At 40.8% G+C, this 6,345-nt stretch overlaps 1 pseudogene; it reads right to left on the reverse strand.

Moving 5' to 3' along the window:
* Positions 1–2,024, reverse strand: part of LOC140847578 (regulator of nonsense transcripts 3B-like) — a 372,804-nt pseudogene extending 370,780 nt beyond the window's left edge.
* Positions 2,025–6,345: the final 4,321 nt, after the last annotated feature.

The following is a 6,345-nucleotide window of genomic DNA, read 5'->3' on the forward strand; positions in this document are numbered from 1 at the left end:
TATAGAAATGGAAAAAAATCAAAATCGCATAAATTTAGATACAGTGGTTCTAAAGCATTAGGTGATAATATAAAGTGAAAGTTTTGGTGAGCCTAGGTGAACAAGATACTAAAAAACAATAAACTGAAAAGATTCATTACTTGTTTAATATTAAGAGGTGATAGAGGAAAAAGTTAAACACAGCTCAGATTACCAGGAAATCACTGTCTCCTGGAATAAAGTCTGAGTGGAGAAGTAGCTAGTTTGGGATGCCTGGAGGGAAGATTAATAAAAGCTGGATAAAAACAGCAGCAATACGTCAACTGTTACTGACATGTTTCCTGACAAAGATTTCATTTTTACAAACTCTGAAGTGATACTGAAAGAAAAACAGCAACAAAAAGACACAGCATTCACCTATGATTGCAAAGCCAAAAGAAAAGTGGAAAACTGCAGTTTAGACATTCTCTGGCTAAATGTTGGAAGCAGCAGATAATAAATAAAATGAGTTAGGGCATACCCTACAGATTCCTGGATACAAAGTGGGAGATAACCAGGTTCAGTGTTTTAATTAGGTACAACAAAATGTTAAACAGTATTCCATGTGGGAACTATTGGCTTAAAGGATTTAAATTAAATTAATAAATGTTGGTCCTTGAACCAAGATGAGAAGTAAATTTTTACATCTTGTTATACAAATTTAGAGAGTCATTTATCAGTATTATTACTGAAACTAGTAAATAGATCACTTAATCCAGGGCAAAAGTTTTCATACAGAAAAGGCAGCAATTTATTCATTTGATAAAACTACAGAAATAGCAGGTTAATAAAATACTGGATGGCTGTGAAAAGTCATGTATTTATTTATAAGACTATAATAAAATTACCAAATGTGTAAAAACTCTTTAAAAATGTTGCACATTCTATCACCCAGAATTTTAGAAAAGAATGTATTAAGAAAACTGTGAAACACTAATGCAGTGTTAAAACATACAAATGATAAACTCTTCAGTTTCAAAGACTCACCTTTATTGTCAAGGAATACAGCACCGTCAAAGCGATCCCTGAACAAAATAATGTCCTGGTTTTTAAAGCTGATGTATGCTCTGGTGTACACAGGAGGATAAAGACAGCACATAGGAAAGCAGTTATGTAAATGTGCTCACACTTATCTGGCTGAATTACAAGTATGCATACATTAAAGAGACAGTCTCAAAAATCAAATGGAAAACAGGATAAAAAAAGAATGGGAGAAACCATTTCTTCGTTTACCCCCCTTCCCTCTCTTATTTATTTATTTTACCTAGTATCATTTTAAAATAACCTCAAAGTAATCATTCTCGGGCAGAGGCTGAAGATGTTCCTGAAGTTGCGCCTTGGTCAAACTGGGAGTTAATCCTGAATTACCATCTTAAAAATAGTAAGGAAAATAAAATTAGTGCAAAGCAATTTTCTGTCATACCTGAAAGAAATCACCACCCCTGAAAAGGTCTGGGCTTTAAAAGATGAGAGATTGTTTATACAAACCTAGGAGAGAATATTCTTTTAATGCTCAACAATAGTCAAACATAACAGTAACGTGGTTTTTAAAAACTCTTAGAAACGAGAACTGCAAGGAGAAAGGAAAACTTCAGGTTCAGTTAACCCGAAGCCCCTCAGTTCACTGGGTCTTCGCATTTTCTGTCACTCATCTTTCAGTAAATACTAGTAGTGTTAAGAAATTAGTAGACCAAGCCTGGTCTTTTGAGGATGCCACGAGTTCTTGATTATTTCCCTACACCTCCAACACATCCGAAAACAAAATCCTTCCTCTCATTCAGCATAAAGAATTCAAAACTCTAAGGAATACCAAATCCCCTTACTGCTCCCGAAACAGGATGCACCCGATCTGGCCCCAGGCCATTAATCCCCCCACACTCCTCAGCTCGCCTCCATTAATACGCACACGAACCAGTCCCACCCGATGGCCCCTTCGCTGCCTGGTGATTCTCCCCAACTAACCTTCCAATTGCTCGTCCTCGCCACCCACTGCTTCCCCGGCCCATTGCCATCTCACAGCTGTGACCTAAACCTTCTCGTCTGGGATTCCCCCGTTTGCCTCACACCCACCCAGGCGCTTCCCCCATTTCGGGCAAGTGGATGGGACGGGGTGATGCGGTTCTCACCCAGGTGAAGGAACAAGAGGGGGAAGCTGGGTGGGAAAGAGGACAGCCCCACTCCCAACCACCCTCCACGGGTGGCGGACCTGGCCCGCCCTTTCCTGGGCCAACAGCCAGCCAAGAACCTTGCTCAGCGCCTCTTTCTCCTCCTCGTTTCGATCCTGCTTGTCTTCCCCTGTTGTGCTGTCCCCCGAAGCCCCTCCGCCGCTGCGTGTGGCCCGCGGGGGACGCGAGAGGGTTACTCGCTTCTCCTTAGGCCCGTGGTCCCTCTCCGCCTTCATTGCTACGGCTCTCTGCTCTCAACGCCCGCAGACGCGCCTAAATGTAGCTCGCGGCCCACTCGTGCGCCCCCTAGCAGCGCCCCTAGTTCTAAGCTGCGGCCAGTGTTCCATTGGGCCCGCCAGGACCTCGCGAGACTTGCAGGCGCCCAGGCTTCCCTCTGGGGAAAGGTTCTAGTTTCTGGTCCTAACCTCCCGCCTCCCGTATCGCACTGCCCAATGCGCTCGCGGCCCGGAGTCTCAGGGCCCGCTCTTCGGACGTCCTTAGTCACTCAGCCGTCCTGAGTAGGGTGACGCCTTCGCGAACCCCAAATCCCGGAACACAAAACGGTAACCCATTTCGGGCCCGGCATTCTGGAGTTGTAGATAACCTCCATTTGTAAGCAAATGGAATTCGGAATCTTGGAAGTTTAGTATTTTTCAGATCGAAAGATGCTTTTTGCAGGCTTCTTTTTCCTCAGATAAACCCGATGTTTACCCAAAGTTTTGTCTCACCGGGGAAACGACTAGTACCTTTTATCGTTTGTGAAAGTGTGCATTCAGAAGCTTTAGAATTTCTTTTCCTTCTATGGATTAGAATTCACAGATTTTTTAGTTAACAGCTTTCACAGATAAGGGGGTGATAATAAACAAAATATATGAGATTTGTTTTCATCACCCCTTTTTAAGTAAAAGCATTCTATCATGGTAGTGATACCCCACAGGGAGGAGAATATAAAACCTAATGGGTTTAGACGGGATCACTCTCCTTCCTGCTTGAAAAGGGCCAATTACACATTATTTAACATAGCCCCAAACTTAACATTCCAAATGTGTCAATGGGCAAATGAATAAACAAAATGTGATACATCCATAGAATTAAATACTACTCAACAATAAAAATGAACTGATATGTCCATCAATGAGAATTAATCTCAGGATGATTATGCTGAGTGAAAGAATTCAGACACACGAAGAATATATGCTGTGCAATGTCATTGTATGAAATTCTACAAAAGGTAAAACTATGTTGATGGAAAGCAGATCAATGATTGCTAGGGGACCTGATGAGGAGAAGCAACTGACTGCAGAGAAGCTCCAGGGAACTTGCAGACATGAAAATGTTCTTCTCATGATTATGATGTTGTTGCATGATTGTACACATTCATGTAAATTCATTAAGTGGTACACTTAAAATTGGTGAGGAGAATTTTGTGTAAATTTATACTTCCGTAAAAGCCAGCCCACCAATTTTATAAAATGCAAAATTTGAAAAATATTGCCTTAAATAATAGAGCATTTGTATTTCATCAACTCTACAATTAAATCTAAGGTCACCATTATTTTATATACCAAGAATGAAACAAATACTGCCAATTACACTATGACACACCATCAATTTCAAGATGAATCCTGATTTCAGAGGTGTTAATATGTGAAAAAAAACATGTATTCGAATTAGTTGAACATATTATTTCTGTGCTTTTGTATCATATGCAATTAAGGAAAAAGGAAGAGAAATGGGAGAGGAGGGCAAGTGACAAGTGGAGAGCTATAGATACACCCACAGGGTTAGTACCAAGTTAAGGATGCAATAGAAGCCCAAGGGAGAAGGCTGGCTCAGGGCCCCAGTCTCATTTGGTTGACAGCTAGAATGTATTATCCAGACTTTGTACTTTTCTCACCTTTATTGCCCAGCATATGCTTGAGTTCCTAATTCCTGTTCCCAAGACCGGTCTCCTGTATTTGGGATCTGTCACTCACTGTTGCCTCCAATACCTGCCTGTTCTTACAAGCCTAGCTTAAGTATCTGCCTCTGACCTGCCACTTAACTCTGTGTTTACATGTTGGTGTATGCCTCGTTTTTGGAGTGCTTGTTAGCTTTTAACCACTGACAATATGTCGGTCATCAGAGATGCGTGGTGGAAAAGTCAAAGGATTCTGTCATGGTACTGATGCCTCATTGGGACGATAAAATAAAAATCAACTTGCTTTAGATGGGATCTCTCTTCTTCTTGCTTTAGAAAGGAGCAATTATGTATTATTTAAAATAGTCCCAAACTGGAAACAATCCAAATATCTGTCAGTGGGCAAATGCATAAACAAATGTGGTACATGCATAGAATGAAATACTACTCAAAGTAAGGTCCAAGTCTCAGTCCTTAGACAGGCTCTTTTCTATCTACACTTACTTCTTTTTTAATCTCACCCATTCTTTTCACTTTTCTCTCTTTGCTAAAAATTTCAATATTTACATCTCCAGCCCATATGTCTCCCCAAAATTTCAGGCTCATATTTCCATCTGCCTACTTGACATCTCCACTTAGATATCTAACACATTCACATTGCTTGAACACGTCGAAAACTGAACACTTCACCATTCCCCACACCAACTGTACTACTTTCCTACTACTTAATTAATAAATTACCCAAATTTTATGGGTTAAAACAACAAGTTTATTATCTTAAAGTTCTGAAGGTTAGAGTCCGGCAACGTGTCTGACTGGTCTAAAATCAAAGGACTGGCTTCCTTCCTGGAGCCTCCAGGAAAGAATCTAATTCCTTGTCTTTTTCAGACTTTGAGGCTGCTTGTATGCCTTGGCTGCTGGCCCCTTCCTCCATCTTCAGAGTGAGCAATGTAGCACCTAATTCTTTCCAGGCTTCAGCTCTGTCTCTTTTTCACTCTCTCTTCTGCCTTACATTTTCACTTATAAGGACCCCTGTGATTATAGTGCCCTAACCTGGATAATCCAGGGTACTCTTCCTTGGTTTATGTGAGGTGATTAGCAACCTTAATTCCCTTTGCCATATAATTTATGTTAAAAAACAAAATTTGAAATGGGTAAATCTGAAGACCTAATTGGCTTTATTAAGTGTGCCAGGAAGTGGGCATATGCCATTCAGCAATCAGATGTTCCAATGAGCTATACAAAATGGAAGGATTTTATAGGCAGGAGTATGGGGCAGTGAAATGATTAGCAAAAGAAAATAAAGGATTGTTTGAGGCCAGGACATCTTCTATTATGGGATGGGGGTGCATGGCAGGGATTTGTTTTGTATAATTAATCTGCAATTAAATGAGGAACATTACATTTACTAGACTGCCCACATCACCAAGTGCCCCCACAAACCCCATTACAGTCACTGTCCATCACTGTAGTAACATGCCGTAGAATCACTACTAGTCTTCTTCTCTGTGTCGCGCAGCCCTCCTGTTCCCCCCACATTATACATGCTATTTGTAATGCCCCCTTTCTTACACCCCCCATTATCACTGCCTTCCCGCCCATCCTCCCCAGTCCCCTTCCCTTTGGTAACTGTTAGTCCATTCTTGGTTTCTGTGTTTCTGCTGTTGTTTCGTAACTTCAGTTTTTTCTTTGTTGTAATACTCCACATATGAGTGGAATCATTTTGTTTGTCTTCTCCGCCTGGCTTATTTCACTGAGCATAATGCCCTCTAGTTCCATCAATGCTGTTCTAAATGGTAGGATTTTTTTTCTTCTTATGGCTGAATAATATTCCATTGTGTGTATGTACCACATCTTCTTTATCCATTCATCTACTGATGGACACTTAGGTTGCTTCCATTCCTTGGGTATTGTAAATAGTGCTGCAGTAAACATACAGGTGCGTCTCATTTTTCAAACTTTGATGCTCCATTCTTACGGTAAATTCCTAGAAGTGAAATTCCTGGGTCAAATGTTATTTCTATTTTGAGGATTTTGAGGAAAATTCATACTGCTTTCCACAATGGTTGAACTAGTTTACATTCCCACCAGCAGTGTAGGAAGGTCTCTATTTCTGCACAACTTCACCAACATTTGTTGTTGTGTCTCTTTTGGATGGTGGCCATCCTTATGGTGTGACGTGATATCACATTGTGGTTTTAATTTGCATTTCTCTGATGACTAGAGATGTGGAGCATATTTTCATGTGTCTGTTGACCATCT

Source organism: Manis javanica, chromosome Y (genome assembly GCF_040802235.1).
Source record: "Manis javanica isolate MJ-LG chromosome Y, MJ_LKY, whole genome shotgun sequence".
Lineage (NCBI taxonomy): Eukaryota > Metazoa > Chordata > Mammalia > Pholidota > Manidae > Manis > Manis javanica.